Raw genomic sequence first — 22782 nt, forward strand, 5'->3', positions numbered from 1 at the left:
ACAGGCTTATCACAAAGAGAAGGGAGAATAGAATCCAGGAAAGTACAGGGTGCAGACACTAGAACACCCACACACTTCTCCTTAATCAATATGTGTGTCTTTTTATTTTTTTTCTCTCTCCACTAAAGGAAAAGATTCAGTTTTTAAGCTATGCTTGTATTCAGAATGGATACAGATAGATTTGGACATGATTTATCACATTTACCAAATTATAATTATTATAAAACCATGTTACTGAACCTCTGGCACCTGTTTAATGGATATAATTTAATAAAATTAGTAATATTAATTTATGTGCCCTATTGTAAACTGTTGTGACGGTACCTACCTTAACGACAGTATAGAAAAGATTTTTAAATTAAATTAAATTTGGAGTTTTCACCCGGCTCTCAATCCGCTATGTTTCGTGCGTGGGAAACATAGAAACATAGAAATGACGGCAGAAGAAGACCAAATGGCCCATCTAGTCTGCCCAGCAAGCTTCACACATTTTTTCTCTCATACTTATCTGTTTCTCTTAGCTCTTGGTTCTATTTCCCTTCCACCCCCAACTTTAATGTAGAGAGCAGTGATGGAGCTGCATCTAAGTGAAATATCTAGCTTGATTAGTTAGGGGTAGTAGCCGCCACAATAAGCAAGCTACACCCATGCTTATTTGTTTTACCCAGACTATGTTGTACAGCCCTTATCGGTTGTTTTTCTTCTCCCCTGCCAATAAGCAAGCTTCTCCCCTGCCAATAAGCAAGCTACACCCATGCTTATTTGTTTTACCCAGACTATGTTATACAGCCCTTATTGGTTGTTTTTCTTCTCCCCTGCCATTGAAGCAGGGAGCTATGCTGGATATGCGTGGTGAAGTATCAGTCTTCTCCCATGCTGTTGAAGCAGAGAGCCATGCTGGATATGCATCGAAAGTGAAGTATCAGGCACATTTGGTTTGGGGTAGTAACCGCCGTAACAAGCCAGCTACTCCCCGCTTTGTGAGTGCGAACCCTCTTTTCTTCTCCCCTGCCGTTGAAGCAGAGAGCTCTGCTGGATGTGTGAAGTATCAGTTTTTCTTCTCCCCTGCCATTGAAGCAGAGAACTATGCTGTATATGCATTGAAAGTGAAGTATCAGGCTTATTTGATTTGGGGTAGTTACCGCCGTAACAAGCCAGCTACTCCCCTCTTTGTGAGTGTGAATCTTTTTTTCCACATTTCCTCTTGCTGTTGAAGCTTAGAGCGATGTTGGAGTCACAGTAAGCATGTGTATGTTTATTTAATAAGGGTATTGTCTCCAGGCAGTAGCCATCATTCTGGCGAGTCACCCACTCTTCATTGGCGGCCTCTTGACTTTATGGATCCACAGTGTTTATCCCACGCCCCTTTGAAGTCCTTCACAGTTCTGGTCTTCACCACATCCTCCGGAAGCTAGGGGCATTACACGCTTGGGGCATTTATGGACCCGAGAAGGGGGGTTTATGCAGTTTTCGGAAGTTCAAACTCTTTACCATTTGGGGCCCTCACACACGTTTCCATACATGCAGGTTCGGCACTATGTCCGGGCTTTATCAACAGAGGCACAGGAGATGGCATCATACACTGCGCTAGATAGTATTTTTCATTTTGAGAAGCCCAGTGCCCCATCCCTCTCTAGCTATTATAGGGCTTTACGGCAAAAACCCAGGTAGATGTCTGCTCCCCCTTGGTTGCTCGCTGGAATGGGGATGGAGTATTTTGTATTTCCAGCTTTATATTACGCATATGTTTTTGGCGAATAACCAGGATCTCCTCCAATATGTACTATCGAGAAATGCAGTTTCGGTTTTTAAGTCGGGCCTATGTCTCTCCACAAAGAGCTTTTCAATTGACCATAGCGCCTTCCCCGTTGTGTACTCGCTGTTTAAATGCGGAGGGCTCTTTGTCTCACGTTTTTTGGACCTGCCCCCCGGTACACAGGTTTTGGCATAGGATTGTGGATTATATGGCAAATCTGCTTGATGTGGGCTTGCCTTTTTCCCCTTTGTGGTTTTTATTTGGCTGCATTTCTCCGCTTCGAGTTCGAGATCCTGGTTCTCACCTGCTGCTACAAAAGGCAAGCTTAGTGGGGAAGAAGACCATATTACAGGTTTGGAGGTCCTTGGATGCCCCGTCCTTTGGGGCTTGGAGGAACCATTTCCATGCTATGATGACCATGGAAAGCATGGCGGCGCGAGGTTCTCCACGTAGACGACGCTTCTTCTCCAGCATTTGGAACCCTTACCTTCAGCGGCTTCCGCACCGCGTCCGGAATCTGATCCTGAATGATTGAATGGAGTCGGGTTCCTCCAGGCCAGTCATCCCGATGATCTCGTGTACATTGTCGTTTTGCATATGTCTGTTCTGTAAGGAGAGGGGCAAAGGGTGGGAGAGGGAGGTGGGGAGGAGATGGGAGGGCGGGGGTAGATATGTTGTTTGTTTGTTGGGTAAGTTTACTCCGGAGAGGGATCTGAACACACCCGTCTCTGTGATGTTGTATGTTTTTGAAAAACCCAATAAAAATTGTTTCAACAAAAAAAAAAAAAAAATTAAATTAAATTTCTGTACACACTACTAATGGCTGCCTGCAACCTCTACCTTCCAAGTAGAAGGTAGAGGTTGCAGGCAGCGACACAGGGAACATGGGCCCTCGAGGAGCAAGTACTGGTTTCCTGATAGCACCTGAAAGAAGCAAAGAGGCCCCCGAGGAGCAGGTACCCCGTTAGTGACCCCGAAGGGTAGTAAGAGTTCCAGTTAGAGCTGGAGTGGCAGAGTAGCTTAGGAACGAGAGCAAATCCCATCCGTACGAATTCCGTTGCTAACTCAACGAGCTAGCAAATGTAGTAGGCAGATATACCCTGGAGTCGTGACATCAGAACAAGGGGACATCCCTGAGGTTCGCGCCAACTTGGAAATAAAGATGAGGGCGGCGTGCATGCACACGCCCTAGAGGTACCTTGAAGGAGAATGGCGGGAGGCAGCACCAAAGCCGGTCTGGGGACGCCGGAGAGGTCGGCAAGCAGACGCCTCGGCGGCCATCAGTCCAAGGTGAGCGGGAGAAGCCGCAAGTAGAGAGGTAAGCGGGGCAAAGCCATCAAAGACCGACGGACGCAACAGGCGCAGGCAGATGTAGAGATGCGGCAGGCCCTGGAACTGGAACGGGAGCCGGAGGTGGAGCTGCAGCTGTGGGTGCCAAGTCCAGGCGATTGGCCAACCTCTCGACCATAGCCGCTAAGAGGTCTAAGCAGTGCTGCTGCAGGCATTGAGCCATGCCTGGAATGGCGAAGCCAGAGAGATCCACCCGGTCCATGGCCTTGGCAAACTGTTGGAGACGTGGACCCTTGAACCGGCTCGAGAGTTGGAAGATCCACTGAAGGAAGGCCTACAGTGCACTTGTAGCCAGGAGGCAGAACAGGACCAGGAGACCTGACAGGACCTTCACCTATACCAGCCCTCAGTCCCTGCAGTTTGAGCCCTTGGGTGCCGGGGCCGGCAGGACTTAGGTGAAGGTCTTCTGGCGAAGGAAGTCCGGTGGGCAGTCCGAGTCGAGGCAGGCAGAAGAGGCAGAGACGGTCCAGAAGTCGTGGCGGGCAGCGGAGGTGCAAAACAAGGAACCAGGTCAGGGCAGGCAGAAGACTAGCAGAAGCCGGAGAACACGGCAAGGGTCAGGACAGGTAGCAGACAGAAGAATCCAGGAACCAGGCCGGTCAAAACCGAAGAAGCAAGCAGAGGCAGGAGTGGGAGCAGGAGCGGAACCACAGGAACAGGAACGGAGCTGGAACAGGTAGGAACATGAGGAAGGAGGCCGGAACAAGCAGGAATCACTGGAGCGGAGTCAGGAACAGCAACTAGCTACTCAGGAGAGTCGACTTGTTGGCAAGGCAAGGAGATCCGCAGGAGCCTTAAGTAGTCCTCTGATAATGACATGGGATTTGGGGCCGAGCCAAGGTTTCCTGCTGTGGCCCCTTTAAATCCCGGCCTGATGCACGCGCGCCTAAGGGGTGGAGCTGCCCGAAGAAGTCAGGGGTGGCTCTCTCTTGGGGAGGACGCCGTGGCAAGGCCCCGACACGGACAGAGCCAGAGCGGAGGAGCCAGCGGGGAGCATCGGCATCTGTTGGTAGGTGAGGGGGGACCCGGCTGCCCGTGGCCGGATTTCCCAACATTACGTAAGACAGAATAAGGGACTACAAATCAGAAACAAGCATGGAGACAAAACTGAAATGGAAAGCCTGAGAAACTAGCCTCAGCTTCTGGAATACCGAAGAAAAAGCAAAATACAAATATATAACAAATGCACATTCCCAAAGATGCCATATTCCAATTGCTGAAAGGCAAAATATTTTTTTTCTACCTTTGTTGTCTGATCTTATTTTTCTAATTGATTGTCCCAGTCTCTTTGTTCCCCTTGTCTGTCTTTTCCTAATTCCTTTTTCAGGATCTCTTTTATTCTGTTTCCTTCCTCCTTCATACACAAACAGATTCTCTCTCACATGCACTCTCTCAATCACATGTTTTCACTCACACAAGCTCCCACTCTTGTATGCTCTGTCTCACATACACACAGGCTCCCACTCTCATATGCTTAATTTCACATGCAGGCTCTCACTCTCACAAACACACACACAGGTTCTCGCTCTCACATGCAGGCTCCCATTTCCCCTCACAGACACACACAAGCTCTCACTCTTACATTCTCTCTCACATATAGGTTTAAATTCCAACCCAAACACAGAGGCTCTCATATGCAGGCTCATACACATACACAGGCTCTCACTCTCATAAGCAGGCTGCCACTCCCACACATACACACAAAGGATCCCCCTCTCATTCTTTCTCTGACATGCAGGCTCCCACTTCCATGCATATACGCCCCCACACACACACACAGAGGTAAATTTTAAGACATACACGCGAGCATGTTATAAAATCGGGGGTCTGCGCACACAAGGGGGTGCACAGTAGTGCATCTTGCGCGTGCCGATGCCCGCAGCCTTCCCTCCTTCCCTCCCAGGCCGCTCTGAAATCGCAGCGGTCTGGGAGGGAACTTTCTTTCCCCCTATTCTAACCTTCCCACACCTTCGCCCCCCAGCCCTATTCTAACCCCCCCCCCCCCCCCCCCCCCCCCCCCGACCTCTGTCTTACAATTTTGCACGCACCGGCAGCCTGCTGGCACACGATCCTCCAACACAGCGGCAGATGGCCGCTGTGCCAGAGGCCTCTGGCCCCGCCCCTGCCCCTCCCCTGGATCGCCCCTTTTGTAAAACTCCGGGACCTAGATGCGTCCCTGGGCTTTACTTGCATCACCGGGTCTTTATAAAATAGGCCCAGTGCGCGTAACCCGATTTACGCGCGCAGAGCTTTTACAAATTTGGCCCACAGGGTTTCACTCCCACAAGCTCTCTCATACATACACAGCTTCTCCATTCCCACATGTTTTCTCACATACCCATACTCCTTGGCAGGCTCCCATTCATACCTCCTCCCCCAGGCAAGATCAGCAAAGAGCATGTGTTAGCCGCAAGTGTTTTGAATTCAGTAGGGTCGGCCCATGAGGAGGAGCAGGTGAACTGGCTCTCTCTGGTCGGATTTCTCTTCTCGGCTGCCGGTGGGATGGGATCCTCCGGCAGCCTCCTAGGCCTCATTCTGTTTCCGGTCACCAGTGGGATGGGAGCCACCAGTAGCCTCATGGGCTGCCTTCTTTTAGTCACCGGTGGGACAGGGTCCACCGATGGCTTCCTGGGTTGCTTTCTCTCTTTGGCCATTGCTTCACTGGGTGTGCACAGCTGGTAGCGCCAGACTTGTTCATGGGAGCTCTGCGACAGGGCTTCTCTTCTCAGGCTGCCAGGCCGGGGGCAATGTTAAGTGGGTGGGCCTGAGTTCAAAGTGGGTGGACCACGGCCCATCGATGGCTATGCCAGAGACCCAGGTACCTGGCAAGATCCCAAACAGTAAATAGATCCCATGCTACTATATTTTGCTGACAAGTGCTTAACTCTCTTCAGAAGGTCCCCAATTCCTTCCATTAGCAATTGGTGTATTTTAGAAATTAAATCTTTGCTAGAAAAGGTGTCTGCAATCAGGCAGCTAAGTTCTTGGAGGAGAAGTCCATTAACTGCTATTAATCAAGTTTACTTAGGGAATAGCCACTATTAATTGCATCCCTAGCATGGGATCTTCTTGGTGTTTTGGTACTTATTAGAAAGGGAATGGTGAATAAAACGGAAAATGCCATAATGCCTCTGTATCGCTCCATAGTGAGACCACACCTTGAATACTGTGTACAATTCTGGTCGCCACATCTCATAAAAGATATAGTTGCGATGGAGAAGGTACAGAGAAGGGCAACCAAAATGAAAAAGGGAATGGAACAGCTCCCCTATGAGGAAAGACTAAAGAGGTTAGGACTTTTCAGCTTGGAGAAGAGACGGCTGAGGGGGGATATGATAGAGGTCTTTAAAATCATGAGAGGTCTAGAACGGGTAAATGTGAATCAGTTATTTACTCTTTCGGATAATAGAAAGACTAGGGGGTACTCCATGAAGTTAGCATTTGTTGCCAGAGGATGTGGTTAGTGCAGTTAGTGTAGTTGTGTTTAAAAAAGGATTGGATAAGTTCTTGGAGGAGAAGTCCATTACCTGCTATTAAGTTGACTTAGAAAATAGCCACTGCTATTACTAGCAACAGTAACATGGAATAGACTTAGTTTTTGGGTACTTGCCAGGTTCTTATGGCCTGGATTGGCCACTGTTGGAAACAGGATGCTGGGCTTGATGGACCCTTGGTCTGACCCAGTATGGCAGGTTCTTATGGTCTTAGGCTTTCAAAGGCTGATAAAGTTCTAACCCCTAGATTCCTAAATGGGGCTTTCAGTTGCAAGTCCTGAACTATTGGGAGTGTTTGCTATCTTGCAAGTTATATTAACATTTCTAAGAGACATGAACTTACTCTTTTCAAATAATTGTCCCATAGCACAAATCTCATGGTCATTCCAAAAGGAGACGCTACACTTTGTAAAGTGTGCCGGTGTGTCAGGGTTACACCACAAGGGAGACAGCGGGGAAGGAAGTTTTACATAACGCATTTCTCCAAGTGTGTAGTAGCGAACCTATAAAGAGTGTTAAGGTTTCTGGACAGATACTCTCAAGGAGATCCAAGGAGCCAGGTGAAAACCATTGCTCTGTCTCCAGCTTTCCTCAATGCAAATCCAATGTTTATACTCAGGGGTTTTAAATGATGTGATAATACTCTTCAGTGGTGGCGACGCCGAAGGTGTTTGCACTGTAGTGCGCATGCCCTTGGCACACACATGTAGGAACACAACAAAGAAGCTTGTCCCTTTGTGCGCCCCTTCTTGCAGACTCGAAATGCTTTATTCCATTAATCCCTAGATGGAATACTACAATCATGGATCTGATGAGCTTCATTGAACCGATACTAGGATAGGGTATGAATGGAGATCTAAAGAATGCCCCAAGAAAGAAGCCAAGAAGGATCACAAACTTGGTCTTCACAACAATAAGTAAGAACATAAGTACTAACTCTTCCACTATATCTTGCTGTTTAATGTTTACTTTGCTCCTATTAAATGTTCAGTCTCTGTCAAAAATAAATCCCTTTGATTAATGACCTGCTAGAAGATTTTCAGCCAACTATTTTTTGCATCTCTGAAACCTGGCTGACTAACAAAGATAATGTACTCTTAAACCAAATTTTCCACCCTAACTATGAGGTATTTCATTTTCCTAACCTTAAACAAAAAGGAGGGGGTTTATTAATAATTTGTAAAAAAGAACTTAAGTACCTTACAAAGTAGAGATTAACCCTCCCTATGAAGTGGCAATTATAAAATCTTCTCAACTAAACAAAGGACTGGTCTATTGTCCTTCAGGTTTAGTACAAAAAGCCTGCTAACCACTGATAAAATTCATTAAGGTGTTTCCATCACTAGATTCCACCTTAATTGTAGAAGACTTTAACCTGCATGTATCCATGTAGATAAAACACCGTGCCTGTGAAATGTTTCTAGAGACAATGGATGCCTTGGGATGGTCCCAATTTGTTTCTAAAGCTACTCATAAAGCTCGACATATTCTAGACCTAATTTTTCCCAATACCAGTAATTGTCTAATCAATACTTCTCACACTATATTGCCCTGGTCTGATCACCAATTAATAAAGGCGGAAATAACCTTCCTCAACCCGACTCATCAAAGCATAGATAATAATCATTAAGGATGTGAATCAGAACCGGAATCGGTTCCGAGTCCAGTTCCGATTGCACAATGGATAGACAAGTTTGGGAATTGGTTCCCCTTTCATAATAAAAAAATTTTTTATATACACCTCTTTTTAAAAAAATGAATACATCTCTTATTATATTTATCTGTCATGTTAATGTAATTTTTATGGCAATAGTTTTTTAAAATTTTAAAATTGTATTAATTATTTTGTAGCGGGTTTAAATATATCTGTAACTTCTTATGGCAATAGTTTTTAAGTATATCTGATCATGCGCTTTTAGGAAGTGGTTATAAATAAAACAGCGAGCAATTTAAATATACATTGATTTATAAAGTATAGATAGATTGAATAACCTCCCTTTTATTATTGTTTGCTGTTTTCTTTTTGAAAAAAAGATAAAATAATATTTTGTTGTGATCTATGAGTGGCAGATAGATATGTTGCTTTCTTTTTTATTACCCCTTAAGATGCTTTTGTTTGTGACATTGTTCAGCTTAAAAACCTCTCAATTTGATTTAAAAGTTGGCACACTATTAAGGTTCTCATTGTTAACCTAGGTTTGTTCATTAACAATAAAACTTCGTTGACATGATTGACACATTGACGAGGATTTGATGTCAGGTTTAGTTTCGTGCGGTTTTTAAAGGAAACGTATATAAACAGATCCATTAATAGGAACGAATCTTTAGCACTATGAGGACCTGTTTATATACGTTTCCTTTAAAAACCGCGCAAAATAGTGATCTTCTTATCAATACAAACCACTTTCTAAATAACAATCCTTAATTCTAGCAAAGTAACTTTATATACTCACATTTTTCTATTTCAGAAACTCTCAACCGCAATAGAAGGCAAAATGTGAATATATAAAGTTACTTTGCTAGAATTAAGGATTGTTATTTAGAAAGTGGTTTGTATTGACAAGAAGATCACTATGGGGTAGATTTTCAAACCGCGCGATTTGGCGTACTTTTGCTGGCGCATCAGGCACAAGCAAAAGTACATGGGATTTTAGTAGATACGCGCGTAGCCGCTAAAATCCTGGATCGGCGCGCGCAAGGCTATCAATTCCGTATAGCCGGCGCGCGCCGAGCCGCGCAGCCTACCCCCGTTCCCTCCGAGGCCGCTCCGAAATCGGAGCGGCCTCGGAGGGAACTTTCTTTTGCCCTCCCCTCACCTTCCCCTCCCTTCCCCTACCTAACCCACCCGCCCGGCCCTGTCTAAACCCCCCCCCTTACCTTTGTCGGGGGATTTACGCCTCCCGGAGGGAGACTTAAATCCCCGCGCGCCAGCGGGCCGCTAGCGCGCCGGAACGCAACCTGGGGGCGGGTCCGGAGGGCGCGGCCATGCCCCCGGACCGCCCCGGGCTGTAGCCACGCCCCCGGGCCCGCCCCCGGAATGCTCCCGACACGCCCCGAAAACGCCGCGCGGTTCGGGCCCGCCCCCCCCGACACGCCCCCCTCAGAAAACCCTGGGACTTACGCGAGTCCCGGGGCTCTGCGCGCGCCGGAAGGCCTATGAAAAATAGGCTCACCGGCGAGCAGGGCTCTTAAAATCCGCCCCTATATGAACTTTGTGGACAGTTTGTGAAAAGAATTATGAGTTAACTTTTAGCTTTTATTAAAAGAAAAATGTTTTTGTTTTTTCTTATAGCTTAGAATAGGATTTTCTTTGGCATTAGTGACATGAAGTTGGCAAACAATTGATAGAGTTTTGTACTGACCTTGTTAGAGTATTTTTATAGTGAGTAACTATACAATCCTGGCATGTTGTTCTAGATTATAGACACATCGGTTTATTTTTGCCTTATTCCTATACAATTTTGAGCGAGATACGCTGCCAGTTCACGAAGTGAAGAGAGCTGTATGCAGGATCAAGGTAAATAATTGAAGTCTCCCGCTGTTTATTAGAAAATAATTTTAACTCAGAATTTGGACAATTATATCATTCATACTGCCATAAAGATATAAACTCGTCATGACAGATATATATATATATATATATATACACACATAGAGGTTAAAATTTGCTGCAATTGAGTATCATCAACATTGTCAAACACATGTTGCTAAATGTTAGCTATATACAATTTTATTGCATACTGATACTTTGTTACCACGGAAGGACTTGTTTATATAGTCTTGTTCAATAGATGTAAAATTTTAAAATAGAGAATGCCTTTTGAAACAAAAAATGCAAACTTAGTATTTGTTCAATCTCTTATCAAAAATTTGAAATCTGTTAAACTTTGAATGATTCAGTGTCAGATTTAATTTTTTAATTTTTTATTTTAGATTGAAATTTGACTTGATAACATTACTACAAAAGAATATACTTATGTAGTTTCTTTTGCCATCAGAAGTCATGTGAGCTTAAAACATTTTTTATGAAAAAATTTTTTAGGAATTATATAGATATGAATATTTAATTACTTGTTTTTTTTAAAAAAAACTTTTTTTAACTTTATATTTTTAGCCCCTGATGCAGCCTTAATTGGCGAAACTTGGCCGGAGTCGGGCTCTGTATTACAATAAATTAATAAATCTTTCCACGGCATAAGGTTGTCTCTTTGTTTTTTTGCCTTGGCTACGTGGGACCACCTTCCGATTTGCTTTATTGGACCACCATGTTATCACTCCATCAATCACAACTTTAATTAATCATTCACTATCAGAAGGATCTGTACCACATGGATTAAAACAAGCGGTGATAAATCTGATTCTGAAAAATAAAACTGGTAGAATCGATGATTGGGACAACTATAGTCCAATATCCAATTTGTCTTTTCTCTCAAAAGTACTTGAAAAAGTAGTATTAAACCAACTTGTAATTCATTTGGAAGACCAAGATATTCTCTTCCCAAATCAATTGGATTTAGGAAACATTGTTCAACTGAGACAACTACTCCTTTCATTAACGGACTCTGTTTTACGAGGATTTGATATGGACGAAACCTACCTTCTCATGCTAATCGACTTAACAGCTGCCTTTGACACTGTGGACCATACCCTGATGTGCCTTCAATTAAGCAACATTGGGATCGAAGGTAGTGTCCTCAAATGGTTCTCCTCTTTTCTAACTAATAGAGCATTCCAAGTCAAACTGGGCAATCACATATCTAATACTTTCCATATTGAATCAGGTGTACCTCAAGGCTCATCACTCTTGGCAACACTTTTCAATATTTATATGCTCCCACTGTGCAAATTACTGGTGAATTTAGGAATTACATTCTTCTTCCATTCTCCAAATCACTTAAATACAGTATCAACACTGTCAGCCTATATGAAAGCAATACAGCAGGAACTATCACATATTAAACTATTAAATCCTAAAGACTGAAATCATTTGGTTAAGTAGAAACTCTCCGATAGCTAAACCACCGACTCTAGACATGAGTAATTTTCAAATTACTCTCTCAAACCAAGTAAAGGACATAGGTATCCAGCTAGATGAGAACCTTACTATGAAAAAACATATCAACAAACTAATTAATACAGGCTACGCCAACTTGCATATAGTACATCGGTTGAAACCTTTATTAACTTTCGAAGACTTCCAAACCATTATTGCAGACTCTAATTTTCTCAAACCTAGACTATTGTAACTCCTTATTTTTTGGTCTTCCCACATGTCTCTGAAAGCCATTGCAAGTACTTCAAAATGCCTCAGCAAGACTATTGTTAGGATCTAGGAAATTTGATCACTGATTTCACTGCACTGACTGCCAGTACAATCCCGAATCTATTTTAGAGTATTAACTTTAATATTCAAAATCATACATTCAAGTAACACCAATATGATAGGTGTGACATTGCAACCATACACACCACAGTGAACACTAAGATCTCAAAATAAAGGACTACTGGATGTCCCCACAATGCGGAGCACACACTTGGCACATGTGAGAGATCGTGGGTTCTCCAAGCGGGTACAAAACTTTGGAACTCTCTACCTGAGATTCTACATTTGATACCAGATAGAAAGATTTAAATGTGAGCTAAAAACATGGCTTTTCAAGAATGCATACAATCTAACTTGAAACATCAGAATGTAAATATCCACAATAATAAGAAGGTCAAGAGATACTAACTGATGCATGAGGAACAAATTTAATGAGAGATTTATAAAACTCCACATACTGACTAAGATGTGAAATTTTATCTTAATTTATTTCTGCAATTCACATCTTTTGGTCTAGATCTTTAGTTATTATGCAGCGGAACATTACTTTATAGATGTTAATACCTCTTTATGAACACTACCTCTGTAAACTGTCATTATATGCTGATTATAGCTATGAATGTTACTTTGTAAACGGTTGTGATCTTTACATGGAATGCTGTATATACAATGCCTAAACAAATAAATAAATAAAAGGATAACAAAATCCTAAATTACAGAACTATAACTGGAAAAGTCCTACATTGATGAATTCTGAATGAAAGAGGGATTTATGAGAAAAATGTATTTAAAAAACAGTCCTAGGAAGCAAAGAGATTCTCACCCTGACTAACAAAGGGAGCCAGACCCTTGGGTACCCAGTTCTCAGACAACAGAAAAAAAGCCAGGCAGGATGGAAGGGTGTGCACATACGCTTTTTCCATGGTCCTGCTTTGGTCTTGGCCTTTTGGCTAAGAGAAGATGATCCATCCAGGCTGGGTAACAGCGAATGACTGGGCATGAGCTTAGCAGAGCTAAAATCACTGAAAGCTAAGACTGCAGAAGGCCTGAATCACTGAATGCTAAACAAGCCATGGGCCTAGTGGAGATATAAACCCATGCCAAGAAAAACCCTCCTACCAAGTGAGGTGATCCTGGGTCCCACTTGAGTAAATGGACCCCAGCGGCAGATCGAGCAGTCCCCCAGGAGGGTGTGGACCCCAGTGGCAGATTGAGCGGTCCCCCAGGAGAAAGGGGAACCCAGCAGCAGATTGGGAAGTGAGTCTGGGTCCCCTTGAGCAGGAGGAAAGGGACTGCTCAATCTGCCAATGGGGTCTATACCCTCCTGGGCAACCAGGAATCATTTTGTACGGCAAAACGACATCAGGAGCGTAGGAGATCGCTCCCGGACCCCCGCTGGACCCCCAGGGACTTTTGGCCAGCTTGGGGGGGCCTCCCCCCCAAGCTGGGGGGGGAGGTCCACATCTCTATTACACAATGATATGACATCTGTGTATAATTTGGTTGCTGTTGATTCAATAACAACTATCACAACTTAAAATTTACTTTTAAATTTAATTGGAGAGGTTTATTATAGACTCACAGAAAATGACAGCAGATAATGTCTGCAAGGCCCATCTAGTATGCAACATCACAGAGCTGCTCTGATCACAGGCTTTACCTTTACCTTCACATGTAAGGATCCTTTGTGTTTATTTCAAGCTTTTTAGGTCGTTATCTCCCAACCAGTGTGCCTTCAGACCTGATCAGGTGTGCCACTGAAAAGTCAGCACTGCCTGATGCTCAGATTAACATACCTGGGAAAGTTTGAGTTGTGTCACCCTGAGATTGCTGTTGATTAGCAGAGGGTGGGGGGTAGAGGGGGAAGGAATGGAATAATATGCATCAGCTTTCTCTCTTCCACTGCCCCACCCACCCAACTAATCCACACTTTCTTTTCTCCAACCCATCACCTGTCTCCTCTCCTGAGATGATCCAGCATACTTCCCCTTCCTCTCCCTCACCCCAGCCCTCTCCATGATTTATGCATCCTCACTCTACATTTAGCTGAATGATTCCCAAGTCTTGGAATCACAGCTGCAGACTGAGTTTAGTGTATATTGCAGCCCCTCCCCACATGCTGCTTGCAGTTCTACTGTAGGCTCGCCCCACTTCTCCTGTTCTATGCAGGTTTACTGAGGAAGGGGAGTGGCTAAGCTGTATACAGAAAGGCCCTGAGACCCTGCAATTGATGCAAATTCCCTCAGGGTGAAATCCTGAGAGTTCCCAGGTATGCAGATCCAGGATAAAACCTGGGCTTTGCTTTCAGCAATAAGAAACAGCAGCAGTGGTTCTTAAACATGCAGGAATTTTTTTCTAACAGGTGTAATCATGCATGCCTCCTCTTCCTAGCTACAGCATGAGCCCTGGAGTGTTGTAGTTAATGGGCAGCATGCAAGGCAAAGATAGCTGATCGCTACTTTGTGCAACACAAATGACACCTCCACATCTTCCCCAGGCTGTGAGATGGGGAGTTTGTACCGAGCACTGGATGTGACTCATTCTGAGTGTTGGGAACAGCAGCAATAAAGAAGCTCTGGCTTCCACATGCATCAGTCAAAGGCTACTGAGCCAGCTTCTCATGGGGGCTGGGAACACTATCCCAGGAGTTGTGCAGGACCACTGGGCTGGTCTTCCACCTAGCCAGCCCCCTTCCCTGCAGGTTAAGCCCATGAGTTCAGGGGGCCGACAGGGCTTGCTTGTGGTGGCAGTACATCATGGCTAGGGACGGGACTGAATACTGGAGCAGGCTGGAGGCTGAGGACTGGAGACTGGAGCAGGCTGGAACGGAGGACTGGAGACTAGGGACAGCCTGGGACTAGGTACAGACACAGGCTGGGCAGGATACTGAACAGGAACTGGGGCTGGTCAAAGACACCTGGCTAGGATACCGGATCAGAGCTGGGCCAGGGACAAGGTCAAGGACAGGGAAACAGACAAGGAACTAGACAGTGTGGAACAAGACAGAGCAAGGACTGGACAGGACTAGACTAGACAGAACAGGCAACAAAGAACAGGAAAGCTTGACAGGGCACAAGGCTGGGTATAAGAACCTAGCAGGCCTGGAGGCCGTAAGATAAGACAGAGAAGCCCATGGGGCCAGAGAGCAAGTCAAGGAAGCCTAGGAGGCCAACAATTGAGACAGGCGGGCTGGGTAGGCCACAAGGTAAGGTGAGGCCTGAGTAGCCACAAGACAAGGAGCGAGGTAACCGAAGGCCCAGAGACCACAAGGCAAGATAAGGCCTGAGTAGACCACAAGACAAGGAGCGAGGTAACAGAAGGCCTGGAGGACACAAGGCATGGAAAAAGAAAAAGCAGCCAGGGCTGGAACTTGAGTGTGGTGTGAGCAGCAAGAAGAAGCTTGACAAGACTGGAGGTGAAGCTCGCTGAGGACAACTGGTGGAGGGGAGACTACACAACAGGCTGAACCAGGGCCTGTGAAATGGGCGAAACCATGACACAGCTGCACGCATCACACTGACTTCTCCCTTCGCCTGCACTTCTATATAGAGGGATCTGGCCGATTATGATTGGTTCATGTGTGTCTCCAGCCCTCCTTGCCCTTTGTTGTAAAATTCTTTCATTAGATCTGGTGTTTTTTTTAACCCAATGGAGATGTATGAATGCAGACCACCTCACCTCTCAAATATCTATAGAAATTAAAGATGCTTAAATTTATAAATGACCATCATACTATGCATCATGGATAGTGAAACCACTTTTCTGCTCTGCCTTATTTATAATCATTGGTCATTAAAAGACAAACATGTCCAACAGAATCCCATGAATGGTGAGATTGTCCTCAAAGGATACTAGTAGATGTGAATACATTTTTTTTTAGTATTTTTCAATTGCAACTAAGCAGTATTCTCTGAATTATGAAGACATTTCTGAAATCTCATAATGCATATGTGAAATCAATGGCACATCGTGTTGCCTCAAAACTTATCTGTGAATTTTTCAGAAGTGTAGTGTCTGCATGTCTTTTATTTATTTTTATTTATTTTTAATTTTTATATACCGAGGTTCTTATAGAGACTACAAATCACTCCGGTTTACATATAACAATAAACTGCCCAACAGAGATAAGGGGCTTTACATAGAACAGTGGCACATATGTAACAATATAACTGGATGACAATATAACATAATGATAATAAATATTATAGATTAACATTGTAATTAATAAAATTATGTAATATAATCTGTATAATTTAACTATTTAACTTGGATATAGTGACATAGTAACCATGCCAGATGTAAATAATAAGATAAAATGAGTTTTTGAATTTTTGAACTTAGATATTGTAGTCCAGTTGCAGAGGAAAATATAAATAAAAAATAAGACGAATTTTTAGAACTCAAAGATTGTAGTCCAGTTGCAGAGACCTGAAGGTAGGACTTGGTACGTTGACCTAAATTAGGGGGATACTTCTTATTTGGGAAGGCTTTCCGTCTTGGTAGGATTGAGAGACTGGGAAGGCTTGTTGGAAAAGAAGAGTCTTTAGTCTTTTTTTTAACTCTTGATGATTGGGTTCAAGTCTTAGATTTGGGGGGAGCATGTTCCACTGGTGGGGGCCTGCTAAGGATAGCGCTCTTTTGCTCAGTGATGATTTTACTTGTTGGGCATGCAGTGTTCCTTTGTAAGCGCTTCTGATTGGTCTAGAAGATGTGTGCGGTTGGAGTTGAGAGCTTAACGTGATGGGAGCTATTTTGTTTGTCGCTTTGTGGATGATTGTGAGTACCTTATAGAGTATCCTTTGTTTAATGGGAAGCCAATGTAGGTTACTAAGGATTGGGGTGATGTGATCTTTTTTGTTAGTGCTTGTTAGAATTCTGGCAGCAGAATTCTGTACCATCTGTAATGGTTTGATCGTGTTGTTGGGAAGACCTAGTAGCAGGGAGTTGCAATAGTCGAGCTTAGATAATATAATGGATTGTAGTACTAGCCTGAAGTCAGAGAAGTAAAGGAGGGGTTTAAGTTTTTTGAGGACTTGCAGTTTGTAAAAGCAGTCCTTTGTGGTATTGTTTACGAACTTTTTTAGGTTAAGATGATTGTCCAGCCATGCTCCAAGGTCTCTGACGTCAGTTGAGAACATGTTATTAGCGTTTGGTAGAGAGAGGCTAGAAGAGATTGTAAGGGGATCTTGAGAGACAATGAGCATCTCGGTTTTATTGGCATTCAATACTAGGTTGAGGCTTGAGAGTAATTCCTTAATGGGCTGTAGGCATTCGTTCCAGTAAGTGATGGTTTTTTGAAGGGATTCTGTAATCGGGAGAAGGATTTGAATGTCGTCTGCATAGAGGTAATGGGTAAGCTTGAGGTTTGAGAGTAGGTGGCAGAGAGGGAGGAGGTAGATATTGAATAGGGTGGGAGAAAGTGAGGATCCTTGCGGGACTCCTTGTTCTGTAAGGATTGGATGCGATTCTTTGTTGTTTATCCTTACTTTGTAGAATCTGTTGCTTAGGAAGGAGTGAAACCATCTGAGGGCTGTGCCTTTGATCCCTATATTAGCTAGTTGGTCTATAAGTGTAGTATGTTTTACCGTATCAAACGCCGCAGAAAGATCAAGTAGAACCAGCAGGTAAGATTGTTTTTTCTCGAGGTTCACGAGGATGGTATCAGTGAGCGATAATAATAATAATGTCTTGACAAACGAATGCCTCAATAGCAGTTGCCAATGTATGTAGTGCTCATCATTAACAATGCCCAACATGGAACCGTGTTTCGGCAAATGTCCTTCTTCAGAGGGTTAACAGAAGCGTTCCAATATGTCAGCATTTTCATAAGTCATCGGCATGGAATTTTGGTAATGCAAACCCACGCTTGTCCCTGATGCCTCCTTGGCAGCAAGCACCCAGGAGCGGTCGGCTGTTCGTGGGGTAAGAAAACGGACACTGAATTTATTGGCGTCTGTTTTCCTAACTGGCGCACAGCCACGGTTAGGGAAACTGACCCTGGTTAACTGAGTGTCCGTTTCCCTATCCTGACCGCCGGCACGCTTATTTTTTTTTATATCTTTTAAACTTTTCCTTCGTCCGACTTACTATCGCCACAATATTAAGTAGGAGGATGTACAAAAAACGCAGTATTTTCTACTTATCTGTACAAATATGTGGCTTGGACGCACATTTTTTTTTGTATGAGGGGTGAATAACTAATAGCCTCATCGACGGACATGTGTTTTGTAGTTGCATCCACAGCCCCTTATGCTATAATGGGATTTGCGCCTCCACAACATGTGTCCAACCACGGGTTAAACACAGTGCAGAGCGCACTGTTTTGCATCGGCTCCGTTGTTTTGCGCCTTTTCTATGCTAACGACTCCTGGCTTAACTGCACAAATGCATATATTTGATTCAAATGGCAAAGGTACCCAACATTAGTGCCTACGCTGCAAAAACACTGCTAAACAATTATTTTTGGTACCCCCAAAGAATCCCCAATAAACTGGAAAGTAAACTCCTAAAATCAGAATACTAACAAGACTTCACCGTCGTTTCCTTCCTTGGCGGTCTATCATTCTGCCCTGCTTCACTAAACTGGGTTTGACGACCTCTAAGCTCTACCCTTCTTCAAACTCCAGGAAACTCATGTAGTCTCCAGGGTCACGCTGGAACCGTCTGCCTAGAAAGGGGAAAGTCGAGAAAGGAACAGCGGGCAAATTACGGATCCTCATAGCCCATAGCTACTTATTTGTATCCCGCCCACCTTCTCTTATTGGTCAACCTAAGTGCCACAAAATGTTACATTAATAGCCTAAAGCAGCCAGGCTTCTCCCACGCTTACGAGAAATTCCCGGGAATTTCTGGTCTTACTCACTTTAAAGAGAAGGCGAGCTTCTCTTGCTGATGTCACAGAAGGGCGGAGCCTAGATAGCCTTTGTGCCCCTCTTCGGTTTCAAGGAATGCCCATTCCTAGATGTGTATGATAGCTTCGCGAGGCCCGCGCGCATCCCCGTGAGCTTTACTTTTCGCTCCACCCCGGCCTACCGTCACCTGGATGCATTGCAGGAATTGTAGTTTCGCGCTCACCATTAATGCTCGCGAACCTGGTCCGAAAGACTACGACTCCCGGCAGCCCTAGCCAGCCCCCCGCAGCCGAGTCACATGCACTCAGGGGCCGGTCTTGTCCCTTTAAACAGTTAAAGGTCTGTTTTCAGATAGGCGCTTCCGAAGCACGGCGGGCTCTAGGTTTGGGTATGTATGGGCTATTTCTTGTGTAAATGTCACTGGTTGAAAGGGACCTCTGCGGGTAGTCGGTGCAGGGAAAGAGAGTTAAGGTATGGAATGCCATGCGGGCAGGCACTGATCGGTTCAAAAAAATTCCTTTCTCCAGCCTTAGCCCTAGGATCTGGGTATTGCTCAACCCCAAGCTGCTCCTGAGGGGCAGGAAGCAGCTTGCCCAGTCAAGCCTAGGTTAGCCCAGTTAATTGTGCCTGCCTTATGGGAAGAAAGGTACCTGGTGAGGGTTGTTAATAAACTCGAAGTAGAGCTTGACATGAAGCATTTCTGATAGCAGAGAAGGCTTTAAAACTGGACTTACTGCAAAATGCATAAGGTAAAAAGGTGGCTGGCTATCCTTGATGCTTTCTATAGGATTATGCACTCGCTGTCCTTCTAAGAATGTATCCAGTTTTCTTCCCCCATGGAAGCTTTGAAATAGTGAACAGGGCTTAGTAAATACCGATAAAGGTGATTGAGGTTTCCAAGTTGTTGGAATATTACCTGTTTCAACTCTCCATATAAGGTTATTTTTGTTCTATTCATACAATCCTGGGCTATTGCTTGAGACTTCGAATATAGGGAGGAAGGGGGAAACCAGTTGATTTGTATGTATATTGAACATGTTGTGTAGTCTTGGTCTTGTAAAGATTACAATTAATTTCTTATTCCCTGCCACAGAACAGGGATTTTCGGGAGCTTGATCTCTGTTCTGGTCTTGTAGATCTTCACGGTGACTTAGTAAAGTAGGTAGAGGTAATATGATTCTTAATTACTGTGCTGTCAGGAGTTTGAGGGGCTTGAGCTTCCAAGAACACCATTTCTATTCTTACAGAACCAGGAACTGAAAACAAATCCTATAAAGACATTGACTTGGATGCTGGTGAGTGGGAGAATCTCACTCGCCTTGCTTTGGGGGAGCTAAATAAAACTGTTTTTATATGATCACTTTTATTAAATCTGATTTGAAGCAAATTCTATGAGGCATCAAATCTAGGGCCTTGTTTTTGCATTTAGTTACATTATATAAGGCCCCATTGTGGAATTCCAGAAAATACTAAATGAAGTAACTTTTTTTTCCACTTGTATATACTGAATCTTCTGTTATGTTCCATGTGCTTATCTCACTACTTCTACAGATTTGTGAGGAAACTCTTATTTTTTCTTGAAATAGTGCCTCCTTGTGTAGACTATTTTTAACAATCACCCTTTTTTTTTTTTTTTTTTTTTTTTAAATCTGAACTTTTCAATTTGGGATCTGCATAAGATCTACAAATTACATGCCCCAGAGTAAATGACTTAAATTCATATGAATTCATAATGATTTTTATGGCTCCAACAATGCAAATGTTTATTGGGTGACAAGATTCTATTCGAATGATTAGTGCTTCAGAAACTCACAGCCTATCCTCGTGTTGACTCGAACATCCAGTTTCTGGGCCTATGCTTCATCTTAAGGGTGACTTTGTTTTTATCTAGAGATTTTCTTGCTCACTGGTCTCTCTGAGAGAAAGATTAAAAAGTTATGTAATGGCAGGAGGTTAAAACCTGATTATCACAGCAGTAGCTTAATTTTTTTTTTTTAATTAGTTTGGCTGAATAACAGAAAACATCAATCCTATCACTACCCCATCAGTCATATGAAAGGTTGTTGGGGTTTAGATAAGCCTTCTTAATTAACTAATGGGCCGATACAGTAAAATCACGGGAGAGCGGGCGCACAGGCCACTCTCCTGTGCGCGCAATTCAGCATTTTAATTTATTAAAATTAGGGCTGGCGGTAAAAAGAGGCGCTAGGGACACTAGCGCGCCCCTAGCACCTCCTTTTTGACAGGAGCGGTGGCTGTCGGCTGTCAGCGGGTGGCTGTCGGCTGTCAGCGGGTTTGACAGCCGACGCTCAATTTTGCCGGCGTCGGTTCTCGAGCCCGCTGACAGCCACGGGTTCGGAAACCGGACACCGGCAAAATTGAGCATCCGGTTTTCGACCCACAGGCCCATTTTACATTTTTTTTTTTTTTTTTTTTACCCTTCAGGACCTCCGACTTAATATCGCCAGGATATTAAGTTGGAGGGTGCACAGAAAAGCAGTTTTTACTGCTTTTCTGTGCATTTCCCCGGCGCCGGCAGAAATTAATGCCTACCTTTGGGTAGGCGCTAATTTTTTAAAGTAAAATTTGCGGCTTGGCTGCACATTTTACTTACTGAATCGCGCAGGAATACCTAATAGGGCCATCAACATGCATTTGCATGTTGCGGGCGCTATTAGGTTCAGGGGGGTTGGATGTGCGTTTTGGACAAGCTATTATCCTTTACTGAATAAGGGGTAAAGCTAGCGCATCCAAATGCCGGCTAACAGTGCGCTCCATCGGAGTGCACTGTACTGTATCGGCCCATAAGACAGGGATTCCTTATATGCTTAGGGGCGGATTTTAAGAGCCCTGCTTGCGTAAATCCGCCCGGATTTACGTGAGCAAGGCCTTGCGCGCTGGTGCGCCTATTTTACATAGGCCTACCGGCGTGCGCAGAGCCACGGGACTCGCATAAGTCCCAGGGTTTTTCGAGGGGGGCGTGTCGGGGGCGGGGCCGATCGGTGCGGCGTTTCGGGGGCGGGCCCGGGGGCGTGGTTTCAGCCTGGGGCGGTCCGGGGGCGTGGCTGCGCCCTCCGGAACCGCCCCCATGTCCCGTCTCGGTGCGCTAGAGGCCCGCTGGCGCGCGGGGATTTACTTCTCCCTCCGGGAGGCGTAAATCCCCCGACAAAGGTAGGGGGGGGGTCTAGATAGGGCCGGAGGGGTGGGTTAGATAGAGGAAAGGAGGGGAAGGTGAGGGGAGGGCGAAAGCGAGTTCCCTCCGAGGCCGCTCCGATTTCGGAACGGCCTTGGAGGGAACGGCGGCCGGCTGCGCGGCTCGGCGCGCGCCAGCTACACGAAATCGGCAGCCTTGCGCGCGCCGATCCAGGATTTTAGCGGATACGCGCGGCTACGCGCATATCTACTAAAATCCAGCGTACTTTTGTTTGCGCCTGATGCGTCAACAAAAGTACGCGAAGGCACACTTTTTGAAAATCTACCCCTTAGGGCCTTGTTGTCCCTTGTGTTTGGTGTCCTCTACTTGGAAAGTGTTTGAGTCTAACTGCTCACACAAGACTCGCAACTCTGGTTCTACAGTTGGGGGTTGGTGGGGGGGTCGGATATTTGGTATTTGTTAGGGTCAAGCAAACGTTTCTCCAACCCATTTGGATTTGCAGGTATTCCACCTAGATTTGGTTAAGTAATCAACCTTGACCCTGCTTGAATGTTTTTTTGTGGGGGGGGGTTTTTGTGTTTTTTTACATGTGAATATTCTCTGGTTCTAAATATTTTATTTAAAAGTATCTTGAATCTTCAAGAACTGTGAACAGTGGCATAGCTGGAATTCATTTTTTGGATGGGTACAAGGTTAACATGGGCGGGCTGAGGGCATGCAGGTCTGAGACCTACTAGTTGTTTTCTTATTGGTAAATAATGCCCTATTCTGCACTCTAGAATGGCTTTCTAAGTAATTTGCAACAGCCATTATGCATCATGAATGAAACTTTAAAATATTTTACCTCAATTATT

At 44.6% G+C, this 22782-nt stretch overlaps 1 protein-coding gene across 2 annotated transcripts in view; it reads left to right on the forward strand.

The window, feature by feature from the left end:
• Nucleotides 1-18894: 18894 nt before the first annotated feature.
• The window catches only part of TMEM150A (transmembrane protein 150A), a 58306-nt gene continuing 54418 nt past the window's right edge, over nt 18895-22782 (forward strand). The window contains exon 1 of one of the 2 annotated variants that reach the window (XM_029604273.1): nt 18895-19162. The gene's annotated coding sequence lies outside the window, so the exon portion shown is untranslated. Of the gene's footprint in view, nt 19163-19445; nt 19524-22782 lie in introns of those variants that run through there. The other variant, XM_029604274.1, reaches the window with a different exon arrangement.

The sequence above is a fragment of the Rhinatrema bivittatum genome, chromosome 5 (assembly GCF_901001135.1).
Source record: "Rhinatrema bivittatum chromosome 5, aRhiBiv1.1, whole genome shotgun sequence".
NCBI lineage: Eukaryota > Metazoa > Chordata > Amphibia > Gymnophiona > Rhinatrematidae > Rhinatrema > Rhinatrema bivittatum.